We start from the raw sequence: 13,261 nt of genomic DNA, 5'->3' as shown, positions 1-13,261 counted from the left end.
TTTGATTCTTTTGTATTAATCCTGATTCTAGTGTACAGTACTCATTGCTCCCATTGCTCATCTTTACTTGTAGGCTCTCTTGTTTTCTTGTGATGTTTTGATATCGAATGATGCTGTGTTCATCTTACTACTGTCAATTGTTATCTTGTTTTCTATAAGAAGCACTCCTTGTGACTGAGTGCTCTGTGAGGAAAGCTTTATAAAATGAAGGTTTATCGATTGATTAATCGATAAATAACCCAAATGAATCTAAAGTTGTTTTGATAGTGTCCTTCCTGAAAAAGGCACAAAAAGGACAGAAAAAAGTAACACAGGAACTAAAACTAAACCTCCAAGAAGATTTTTAAAAAACTAAACAGTTTAAAATACTAAAAGGTAGTAATTTCAATCCATTTTTTACATTTGAAACCTTTATCACATAATCAATTGCAGTTGACTTTAAGGACTTTTAAAACAGGCTTCTGCGTTTTAAAAATATTACAAATCAAAAACCAAATTTAACAACAATGTTACATTTGTAATAATGGTACGTATGAGCGTGGGAGAAATTTAAAAGCAAGCCGACAACCCCCTTGTGAACTGAATGATAATGCTGAACTAGATTTAACTCAGCTGATGAGACAGACAAAAGTGGGCAAAACTGCCGCCTCTAATCATCTGAACCCGATGAGATCCAAGCTTGAGGTCTTTTCTCGTGACCGTGTGATGTTATCCTGCATCCATTACACATAAATATGTTAACTGACCCGTGGAAAGTATCGGTGCTTTCGGTGGCCTTACTGCGCAAGACAGGTTGGCGATCGGTTGGCATCCCGTCTCGGACTGGTGCTCGTTTGGTTTACCGAGTCGGGACACTTTAAGCCGCTTTGCGCTTACTGTAAATTACACGACATACGGTTGGAGTAATCTTAACCTGTTCATCTTTTATTGTGACACCACGTTTTGTTTATCCTCCACTTTTTAAATTAATAGAACAGAACAGTGATATTTCATGCGTTTTCATTGCCGTTGTTGCCTGAAGCACTTCTTAGATACTACAGATTGTTTGCTCATGCCGCCCGTTTTTATATGCGTTGGCTCGAGCTGCTTTTCTTAAGTAACACTGGCTCAGTTTCCATCGGACTGGCAGACGTTTCACTCACAACCACTCGTGAGCAGATACACTGATAAACGACTTGCACGAACTTAAAATAACCGATCTGGTTCCACTGGGGCTCGAACCCAGGACCTTCTGCGTGTAAAGCAGACGTGATAACCACTACACTATGGAACCACACGACGGAAGACAAAAGAATAAATAGAGTCCGTTATTCTTTCCGATTTACGTAAATAAAGTGTGGCTATTTGCTGAACCTTAAATCAATACGAAATAATACATTGATATAAAGGGCAATTGATAGAAACTCGTTGATGGAAACGATGGAAAACTCGTTCAAACAGAAAGCGAAAAATAAAAAACCTTAAAAGCACCTTTTGACAAGACAGTCTTTGTGTTTTTTAAGTTCCCTAACACCCGAGGACTAGGGAGCGTTGGCCACTTCGTCCCTTTGGGGTGACTCTCTTTTCAGCTGTTACACCAGTTTTACTTGTTTCCGTAATTGGGAGAATGTGCCAACACTTTAAATTTGATGATTTTAATTTTTGTTCATAGTATTCGAATCCCTGTGCGGATATTGGATTTGTGGAGTTTGCACGTTCTCACTTGACTTTGGGGGATTTTCCTAAGTACATTTGTTTTCTTCCCATACCCAAAAATGTGAAGTCTAGGTATATTGTCGACCATAAACTGGTCTGATAAGCAATTTATTGTTGATATGGTTTAACATTTACTTTCTTGATTCACTGGCTTAAAACTTTGTAGAAGTAATTGTGCTATATTTTTTCACTTTATTATTTTAACCATTGTTGTTTTTAACTACCCTTCACTACTTTCGTATATGAAAGCATGCTCTATAAATGGATGTTGTTGTTTTGACGAGTGTGTATCTATGTGACGTGTAACCTCCATTGCGCCAGTGCGGCTCCAGCCTCCATCTGAATACGATGAAATTGGATACTACTGGATGGATGGGTCTGTCAAACTGGTGGGGAGCTGTGTTAGCCTTATTACATGCACTGGGGTCTGCAAAAAATGATATGTTTTCACTCCTGTCAGATATTCTGTTTATAGATTTGAGGGGGTTGAATCAAAATATGACAACACAATTGCTCTACCAAATCCAGTTTTTTGAGAAATGAAGGTTTAAATTGAAATAAAAACTAGAGAAACGCTGCCTGCGCTTGGGAAAGCAGATCATAACCTGGTTCTGCTTCAGCCTCACTACAAACCAAGAGTGAGGGAGCTACCTACAACCACACGCTCATTCAGGAAGGGGCTCCGAGCAGCCATGAGTCGAGGTAATTCTTGGTAGCGAAAACCAATCAGATCGCTTTCTGCTACCAAGATTCTACCAAGAATTGAAAGCTCGGGCCAATCGCGGCCCGTATTGGCTACCAAGAATTGATCATTCACAGCCCGATTCGGCTACCAAGAATTGGCCAATGATGGCTCGGTCAGCTACCAAGAATTGGCGAATCACGGCTCGTGTTGGCTACCAAAACTCAGAAAGGGCGGGCCAGCCTCTTGTCAGTTAATGTATTCTGCAAAAGCTTGTTCGAGTCTGCACATAGACGCTTTGCGATTTGCGTTTCATTTTGAACTTTCTAAAAGTGTTACTCACGAGCAGGGCCGGATTTATATGAAAAGAGGCCCCAGGCTATTCCACTTATGAGGCCCTTTCACCTTCCATTTTTAAGTTTGTAAATTACATGAGAGATAATAAAATACATCATTACTGTGATTAACCAATATATTTTTATGTTTGTTTATTAGTCATATGCATAGAATTTCTCCTTATTTTCGGTTCAGTGTTTTAGTGTTCACTGTTTTTAGAATAGTGTAATTTTAATTTTGCTAACAATTTGAATGTAGGCCCCTCTTGATCTTGAGGCCCTAGGCTGAAGCCTAGTTAGCCTATAGGAAAATCCGGCCCTGCTCACGAGTGTCGGTTTGTGCAGATATATTTACACTCACGTACACATTTTTGAATGATTTTTTAATCATTCTTGGTGCAGTTTATTACGTTTATTAAATATGTGTGCAAAACGTGTAAAGACAGATATAACAATGTATAAATATAATAAACATTGAATTGTATAATCATAGTTTCATTTTTTATACTTAACACTCCCCTCCTCGAACCGCCACCTTATTGTGGTGGAGGGGTTTGCGTGTAGGGTTACCACTTTTAATACAAAAATATAAGGGATGCATACTGCAGCGGGGGCCACATCCCTTGGGGGCCAAGACCACAGTGATCACAGGCCCAATGGCATGCCAGTGGTGGTAAATCGCAACTTAAAATATGTTTTCAGGAAAGTATGAACACTTGGACATTAAAATAAACTGTCTTTTATTGAAATGCAGTCAGTCTTTCTCTTTTACAACTCAACAGACTTCTCTAATGATAATCGTAGCTGAACACATAGGCATAGCTGACAATAATTAACATAGGCCAAAATAGGTCAAACAAAGTGTGACAGTAACCACAAAAACAGGCTTTGGATGACCTTGTGACATGTGAACCACATTTTAATAACTTATTAAATTTACAGATTCACAACTTATTAACTCTAAGTTAAATATTTTATATTCAGAAATACAATTGGAAAAATATAGAAAGTGCACAAAACTGCAAAGGAACCTTTCTTGAACACCAGTAGACCAGAACTATAAGTGTGCAGTACTAGAGCATGTCAGGTCTACTTTCTTTTGTAAGTGTACTTCTTGTCACTCCGTGCAGCACTGTGTAGCTGTTTGTCTTTTAAACAGCTAGAGTAAAACTCTGAACAGGACTGTTTAAAGTTGAGGGTGATCAAGAGCTCACTCCTAATGAGCTCCACAGAGCACCTGTTCCTGCTGTCACTCCATTTATTGGTCATTATGGAAAAGATTCTTTCCACATAGCCAGTTGATGCTGGGATGCTCAAGATGTGGCTGATTATGTACAGCATGTTAGGCAGGTCAGCTATTTGAAAGAGAGCCACCCACCTGGCAGCCACATCTTTGGACTTCCATTCATCCTCTGCATCATCTTTGAGCCTCTTCAGAATGGTATTTGCTGTGGTGCATTCATCATAGAGGTCATCCATGTTCACATTTTGGATAAGGTTGAGCTTAGTGATCCTCTCAGTGTCACTGTAGGAAAGCATGCCATGTTGCAGAGAGAGAGGTTGCAGGAAGAACAGCCAGTTGTCCACAGAAAAGTCAAACCATTTCTCAATGTATGAGATTGCTGTGTTGAAAAATGCTGTAAAATCTGCCCTTGCCCTGTCTGCTTCATGTGGGAGAATATTTTGCAGCTTTACTTTTGTTAAGTAGCCATAAAATTGGTCATCTCTTCTCTGTGTGAGTTTTTGCTTGAAGGTAGACATAATGGAATATATCTCAACACAGGTGGTTGAATCACTTTCCAGCTTCTTGACCACTTCCTCAAATAGGGAGAGGATGTTATTGGAGAACAGGAGATAAACTTCCACATCATCCGGATCTTCCTCAGTTGAGGCTTCACTGAGCTTTAACAAAGATCTGATCTGTCTGGGACACTCTTCTCCGAGGCTGATGAAATAAGACCTGAGAGCAGTCCAGGTTTGCAAAAGACGGGAGATGGCTGGATTGAGAGACAGCCACCTTGTTGAAACATGTCGTAGAATCTCATGGAACTCCACATCACAAAACTGGCAAAAGTCTTTAAGGGATTCCCTTCGTTTGGCAGATGTGGAAAAGTAGCCATAGACCTTCAGCACAACATTTTCCACATCTACAGTGAGCTGGTCGAGAGCATGCTTCACCGTGTTGTGCACAATATGGGCATGGCAGTTCCCTTGCAGCAGATCTTTTTGCTTTTTCTTTAGGTTAGTGAAGACAGAGTTGTGGATTCCATAATTAACATTAGTATTGTCTGCACTATATGCAGTAACTTGACTTAATGATAAGCCAAATTTATCAAGGGATTGTTCTATAAAACCTATAATACCAGCAGCAGACTCATCTGCATTTTCTCCAAAATCAAGCATTTTGTTACAGATCCCCGTTTATGGCCTGAAGTATTGTACTGCAAGGAGAAACATCTTCCTGTTCCCTTTATTTGATGCATCTATCTGTATGGAGAATGGGAGGGGTTTGTCTGACTTTAAGACATCTACAACATCAGCCACTGCTTTTGGAGCAAGGACGTCTTTGGCCATTGCTTCAGCCTTTGTTCTCCCGACAGACATTTTCTTTATGATTTTGGAGTCATGCAGAATCTTTTGGTTGAGCTTGTGTCCACAGTCAGCACTGATATAGCTGATGTTGTGTTTAATAGTGTGGTACACCTGCGTCAACTCAGCTGCTGTAACCTAGAGGAGAGGAGAAAATACTAATGAACCTAATTTTAAAGGGTGGTATTGATAACAGATTTTGGCTAAAATATTTGTCATTATTTGCAGTAATACCTATCCAAACATGGAAACAGCACATACATAAACTAGCTACAAACATTAGCTAGTAAAGTTTTTATATAGCCTATTTCTAATTTTAAAATATGGAAAGTTGCAATTTACTAGTTTATTTTCTTTACATGGGCATTATGTTGTTTATTAATGTATTAAATGTAATGTTTCATGTAATAAATTAATGCTTATGTGTCTGACTTAACCTTAACAAACAAATCATAATATTACATTGGAATGTGATCCACTTACATTGTATTTACAGAATTTTTACAAATTACAATTTGTGACCCAGTGTGTGAAAACCAGGCCAAATCTAATTCTGAGATAAAGTTTGATTTTAGCCATTCATTTCACTGTGATTTCAGTTGTTGACATGGTTTTACTCAGTTAATATTAAATACATATATTTTTATTATTTTCACAGACTGTTCTTTATTTCATGTAGAAAACAGTAAATTACAAAAAAAAATGACTCCAGCTAGGTTTTCACAGACTGGGTCACATTTTTAACATTATTTAGCAATTAATTAATTAATTAATTAATTAATTAATTAATTAATTAATTAATTAATTAATATTGTTGATAATAATTATACTGTCATTACCATGTCTGCTTCGGGAGAGACTTGGGGTACGAAGAACTGTCTGACTGTGCTTTGATTTTTGTGAGCTCTGTCATTGCGGGAATGCTGCTCTCCGGAGGCATGTTGTCGCACGTCTGACAGACCACCATGAGCCACAGAGAACGCTCTCCGACAAATTGTGCAGTTGGCTTGATAACAATTTCCGCTAACACTCTGCAGCCAAGTATTTGTTTCCTCCCACTCTGTGCGGTATTTTTGCAGCCGCTTGCGTTTAAGCTCTGAAACTTTAAGACACGGGGGGTTACCTGGAGAAGCATCTGCCATTTTTTTAATATTACTCTCTGCCAACACTTTGCAGACTCTACTTAAAAGACCCGCCCTCCTCACTGGACAGTTAAAAAGACCAATCAAACTAACGATGACATCAAGTATTACCCAATCAAAAGTAGGAAAGGAGGCATCTTCATAAAATGCGTGTGGGATGATTTGCATGAGACGCTGCTTTAAAAAAAATGAAAAAAAAAATACGGGACAAAACCCGTCCCGTATTGATTCAAAACGGGACGCGCAATTTCATTCTCAAATACGAGACAATTCCGTATTTTAAAGGACGGGTGGCAACCCTATTTGCGTGTCCCAATGATCCTAGGAGCTCTGTTGTCTGGGGCTTTATGCCCCTGGTAGGGCCACCCAAGGCAAACTGGTCCTAGGTGAGGGATGAGACAAAGTGCGGTTCAACATAACCTCCTATGATGAATAAAAAATTTGGATGGCGTTTTCCCTCGCCCGGACGCGGGTCACCGGGGACCCCCTCTGGAGCCAGGCCTGGAGGTGGGGCTCGATGGCGAGCGCGTGGTGACTGGGCTTGCAACCATGGGGCTCAGCCGGGCACAGCCCGAAGAGGCAACGTGGGTCCCCCTTCCCATGGGCTCACTACCTATGGCAGGGGCCAAGGAGGTCGGGTGCAGTGTGAGTTGGGTGGTGGCCGAAGGCGGGGACCTTGGCGGTCCGATCCTCGGCTACAGAAGCTGGCTCTTGGGACGTGGAATGTCACCTCTCTGAAGGGGAAGGAGCCTGAGCTCGTGCGCGAGGTGGAGAGGTTCTGGCTAGATATAGTCGGACTCACCTCGATGCACAGTTTGGACTCTGGAACCAATCTCCTTGAGAAGGGCTGGACTCTGTACCACTCTGGAGTTGGCCCTGGTGAGAGGCACCGAGCGGGTGTGGGCATACTTATTGCCCCCCGACTTGGAGCCTGTTCATTGGGGTTTACCCCGGTGGACGAGTGGTTAGCCTCCCTCCGCCTTCGGGTGGGGGGACAGGTCCTAACTGTTGTTTGTGCGTATGCACCGAACAGCAGTTCGGAGTACCCACCCTTTTTGGAGTCCCTGGAGGGGGTGCTAGAGGGCATACCTTCTGGGGACTCCCTCGTTCTGCTGGGAGACTTCAATGCTCACGTGGACAATAACAGTGGGACCTGGAAGGGCGTGATTGGGAGGAATGGCCCCCTCGATCTGAACCCGAGTGGTGTTTTGTTATTGGACTTCTGTGCTCGTCACGGATTGTCCATAACAAACACCATGTTCAAGCATAGGGGTGTTCATATGTGCACTTGGCACCAAGACACCCTAGGCCTCAGTTCGATGATCAACTTTGTGGTCGTATCATAGGACTTGCGGCCACATGTCCTAACTCGGGCATGGGAGGAGTTTGGGGAGGCCATGGAGAATGACTTTCGGATGGCTTCGAGGAGATTCTGGTCCACTGCCCGGCGTCTCAGGAGGGGGAAGCAGTGCAGTGTCAACACTGTGTATGGTGGGGATGGTGCGCTGCTGACCTCGACTCGGGACGTTGTGGGTCGGTGGGGGGAGTACTTCGAAGACCTCCTCAATCCCACTAACATGCCTTCCAATGAGGAAGCAGAGCCTGGGGACTCGGAGGTAGGGTCCCCCATCTCTGGGACTGAGGTCACCGAGGTGGTCAAAAAATTCCTTGGTGGCAGGGCCCCGGGGGTGGATGAGATATGCCCAGAGTTCCTCAAGGCTCTGGATGTTGTAGGGCTGTCTTGGTTGACACGTCTCTGCGACATCGCATGGACATCAGGGACAGTGCCTCTGGATTGGCAGACAGGGGTGGTGGTCCCGCTCTTTAAGAAGGGGGACCGGAGGGTGTGTTCCAACTACAGAGGGATCACACTCCCCAGCCTCCTTGGAAAAGTCTATTCGGGGGTCCTGGAGAGGAGGGTCCGTCGGATAGTTGAACCTCGGATTCAGGAGGAACAGTGTGGTTTTCATCCTGGTCGCGGAACAGTGGACCGGCTCTACACCCTTAGCAGGGTCCTGGAGGGTGCATGGGAGTTCGCCCAACCAGTCTACATGTGTTTTGTGGACTTGGAAAAGGCGTTCGACCGTGTCCCTCAGGAAATCCTGTGGGGGGTGCTCCGGGAGTATGGGGTACCGGACCCCCTGATAAGGGCTGTTCGGTCCCTGTACAACCAGTGTCAGAGCTTGGTCCGCATTGCCGGCAGTAAGTCGAACCCATTTCCAGTGAGAGTTGGACTCCGCCAGGGCTGCTCTTTGTCACCTATTCTGTTCATAACTTTTATGGACAGAATTTCTAGGCGCAGCCAGGGTGTTGAGGGGGTCCAGTTTGGTGGACTCAGGATTGGGTCACTGCTTTTTGCAGATGAAGTTGTCCTGTTTGCTTCATCAGGCCGTGATCTTCATCTCTCTCTGGATTGGTTCGCAGCTGAGTGTAAAGTGGCTGGGATGGGAATCAGCACCTCCAAATCCGAGACCATGGTCCTCAGCCGGAAAAGGGTGGAGTGCCCTCTCAGGGTTGGGAGTGAGATCCTGCCTCAAGTGGAGGAGTTCAAGTATCTCGGGGTCTTGTTCACGAGTGAAGGAAGAATAGAGCGTGAGATCGACAGGCGGATCGGTGCAGCATCCGCAGTGATGCGGGCTCTGCATCGGTCTGTCGTAGTTAAAAAGGAGCTGAGCCATAAGGCAAAGCTCTCAATTTACCAGTCGATCTATGTTCCTACCCTCAACTATGGTCATGAGCTATGGGTAGTGACCGAAAGAACGAGATCGCGAATACAAGCAGCTGAAATGAGTTTCCTCTGCAGGGTGTCTGGGCTCTCCCTTAAAGATAGGGTGAGAAGCTCAGTCATCTGGGAGGGGCTCAGAGTAGAGCCGCTGCTCCTCTGCATCGAGAGGAGTCAGATGAGGTGGCTTGGGCATCTGATCAGGATGCCTCCTGGACGCCTCCCTGGTGAGGTGTTCCGGGCACGTCCAACCGGGAGGAGGCCTCGGGGAAGACCCAGGACACGCTGGAGGAACTTTGTCTCCCGGCTGGCCTGGGAACGCCTCGGGATTCTCCCAGAAGAGCTAGAAGAAGTGGTCGGGAAGAGGGAAGTCTGGGTATCTCTGCTCAAGTTGCTGCCCCGCGACCCGACCTCGGATAAGCAGAAGAGGATGGATGGATGGATACTTAACATTAATTTCACAAATCATTCATATGAATGGTAATACAGAATAATAATAATTATAGTTATACTCGATATTAACATTGATGTTATAAAATATGCTTATAAAATAGACCTACACCTTTAATACTCAACCGATTCTAATCGTGCTGTAGAACAGCATATATATGGGTTACAGGTCGTAACGTTTTATTTATTATGAACATGTTCTACTTAAGTTTGCATATGCTGGGTTTATGTCCAAATGTTTGTTAATGGCGTTTTTGTCTGATAGTCAAGATTTAGCCAGTTCTCTGGCACTTTTAGTACTGCCCTTAAATCTTACTTGTACATTGTCCCAGTTAAATGTATGTCCGGTTTATTTTGTATGCGTATAGATCTGTGATCGTGAGTCCTTCCTTCTGACGGCGTTGCGATGTTCCTGTATGCGAGTTGCATTCCTTTTTGATGTTTGTCCTATGTATACCACTGGGCAAAAACTGCATGGAATGCTATAAACTTCGTTTCGTGTTTCTGCTGTCGATTTCTTGTTTTTTTTTGCGTTGAAAAGCACAGTGCGCAGATTGTTTGTGGGTTTGTGTGCTATTCTGATGCCTGATTTGGCCAGGATATATGTAAAAGATGGTCCGCTGTGGCATCCCCTAACGGGAGCAGCCGAATGAAGAAGAAGAAGATATATATAATTAGCTAAATGGTGTGTGTGCTGTTTACTATAAATATATACATATTTCCCTTCGCAATATTTCCAAGTATTTATTTTTACCTACTTCAAATTAATTAAATGTCAGCATCAACTAGAATATATTACTTCCCAAATTTTATAAATACATACAAACACATGGCTGTGAACTATTATTTATTCATTCTTATTGTGCTTTCATTTTTATTGTACCCCTCTTGATTATCTTTGCTGCCGTCTGAGACCATGGTAAAGGTGATATATAAGTAAGTGAAATGCGTTATTATTTGTTATAATTATGATTCAATCGAATTTGCAGGCAGTTTGTTTAATTATGATTTTAACTATGCTTGTTGTCCATGTGTTCCTTAACAAATCAATCATTCATTAAACAGTTTTTGTTAAATCAAAAAATAAAAATAAACAACTAAATCTGAAAAATAGTATTCAAAGCACCGTTCCTCGAAGAGAAATTTAAAAAAAAATACATATTTTAGAGATATATTCTTCCATTCAGCAATTTGCCATGAGCGGGATTCGAACCCGAATCTCTATGATAATTCTTGGTAGGTCGTCTCTCAAGAATCGCAGCTATACCTCGACTAATACGCGATATCCTTGAGGCAGAGCAAGCTCTGAGAGACTGCTTTGGAACTACGGACTGGGATATCCTGCAGGGATAACATAGTAAGAACATTGAGGAGGTTGTTGACTGCACTACTAACTACATCAACTTCTGTATGGACATTGTAGTTCCAGTAAGAACAGTATGCTGCTATGCTAACAACAAGCCATGGATTACAAGTGACATCAATGGCCTTTTGAACCAGAAGAAAAGGGCTTTTAAAGGAGTTGATCAGCATGAGCTCAAGTGCGTGCAGAAGGAACTCCAAGTCCAGCTCAGGACGGTGAAAGAGCAGTACAGGAGAAAGCTGGAGCAGAAGTTGCAGAACAACAGCATGAAGGAAGTGTGGGACGGGATGAAGATCATCACTGGCTGCAGCTCGAAGCGGGGTGCCACCATCGAGAAAGACGTGGAGAGAGCAAACCAGATGAACAACTTCTTTAACAGGTTTGACCTGCTGATACCAGCATAGGAGAGAGTTTCCCCCCAGCCACAATTACAGCAGCCCAGATAAACAGAGAGCTGAGGAGACTTCGTGCCAGCAAAGCAGCAGGTCTAGATGGAGTATCACCCCGACTGCTGAAGGCCTGTGCGCTGGAGCTGGGGAGTCCTCTACAGCGCATCTTCAACCTGAGCATGGAACAGGGGAGAGTCCCCAGGCTTTGGAAAACATCTTGCATCACCCCAGTCCCAAAGGTATCACGTTCTAGTGAGCTGAATGACTTCTGGCCTGTTGCTCTGACGTCGCATGTGATGAAAACCATGGAGCAGCTGCTGCTTCACCACCTGAGGCCACAGGTCCACCACGCCCTCGACCCTCTGCAGTTTGCATACCAGGAGAAGGTGGGAGCGGAAGTTGCCATCATCTATATGTTACACTGATCCCTCTCCCACTTGGACAGAGGCAGTGGTGCAGTAAGAATTATGTTTCTGGACTTCTCTAGTGCCTTCAACACCATCCAACCTCTGCTCCTTAGGGACAAGCTGACAGAGATGGGAGTAGATTCATACCTGGTGGCATGGATTGTGAACTGTCTTACAGACAGACCTCAGTATGTGTGTCTCGGGAACTGCAGGGGTGACATTGTGATCAGCAACACAGGAGCGCCGCAGGGGACTGTACTTTCTCCGGTCCTGTTCAGCCTATATACATTGGACTTCCAATACAACTCGGAGTCCTGCCACATGCAAAAGTTTGCTGATGACACTGCTATCGTGGGCTGCATCAGGAGTGGGCAGGAGGAGGAGTATAGGAAACTAATTACTTGTTAAATGTTTAACTACTTGTTAAATGGTGCGACTCAAACCACTTACACCTGAACACCAGCAAAACCAAGGAGCTGGTGGTGGATTTTAGTAGGCCCATGCCCCTCCTGGACCCAGTGATTATCAGAGATGACTGTGTGCAGAGGGTGCAGACCTATAAATAGCTATAAATGGGAGTGCAGCTGGATGATAAATTGGACTGGACTGCCAATACTGATGCTCTGTGCAAGAGAGGACAGAGCCGACTATACTTCCTTAGAAGGCTGGCGTCCTTCAACATCTGCAATAAGATGCTGCAGATGTTCTATCAGACAGTTGTGGCGAGTGCCCTCTTCTACGCGGTGGTGTGCTGGGGAGGCAGCATAAAGAAGAAGGACGCCTCATGCCTGGACAAACTGGTGAGGAAGGCAGACTCTATTGTAGGCACAGAGCTGGACAGATCATTCCTCCCCCAAACTATGTGACTCTTCAATTCCACCTGGGGGAGTAAACATTAACATTATACATGTGAATTTCCCCTTGGGATTAATAAAGTATCTATCTATCTATCTATCTATCTATCTATCTATCTATCTATCTATCTATCTATCTATCTATCTATCTATCTATCTATCTATCTATCTATCTATCTAATAAATGTTTAAATTAATTATTTAGAGTTGAAAATTATAAATTACACATATACTTGTTTTAAATACAATTATTAATTACATAAAGTAGTCAATTGGTAGTTTAGTCCTCTTACAATCTTCTGAAGGTGTTTCACAGTGGAATAACCAACAGATTTCTGCTAACATAAACTCACTCCACTTTCCACTATAATGTCTCTCCATATAAGCAATGTCTTGGTGGAACCTCTGCCATTGTTCATCAGGGACATGTTCTCAAAGAAAAAATTCCAAATCAGAGTATAGGAAATGGATTTTTAAAGACATTTTTCACCCAAGGGCTAGGGAGAGAGAGAAAAGCTTCTCAACTGTACTTATAAACATAAAGTTGGGAGAGTAGTTCTTCAGAGTGGTGCCATAGGGGAACCAAAAGAACCTCAACCATATGAAAGTTCCAGAAAGAACCTTTATTTATAT

General features: G+C 43.3%; 1 non-coding gene across 1 annotated transcript; it reads right to left on the bottom strand.

Annotated features, from left to right (window-relative positions):
- Positions 1 to 1,200: 1,200 nt before the first annotated feature.
- On the bottom strand, positions 1,201 to 1,273 carry trnav-uac (transfer RNA valine (anticodon UAC)). The gene has a single exon. It is a non-coding gene; the product is annotated as a tRNA-Val (tRNA).
- Between the last annotated feature and the right edge of the window lie 11,988 nt (positions 1,274 to 13,261).

Source organism: Erpetoichthys calabaricus, chromosome 3 (assembly GCF_900747795.2).
Source record: "Erpetoichthys calabaricus chromosome 3, fErpCal1.3, whole genome shotgun sequence".
Lineage (NCBI taxonomy): Eukaryota > Metazoa > Chordata > Cladistia > Polypteriformes > Polypteridae > Erpetoichthys > Erpetoichthys calabaricus.
The sequence above is the reverse complement of the archived record's forward strand: the minus strand, read 5'-3'. Positions and strand labels throughout refer to the sequence as shown.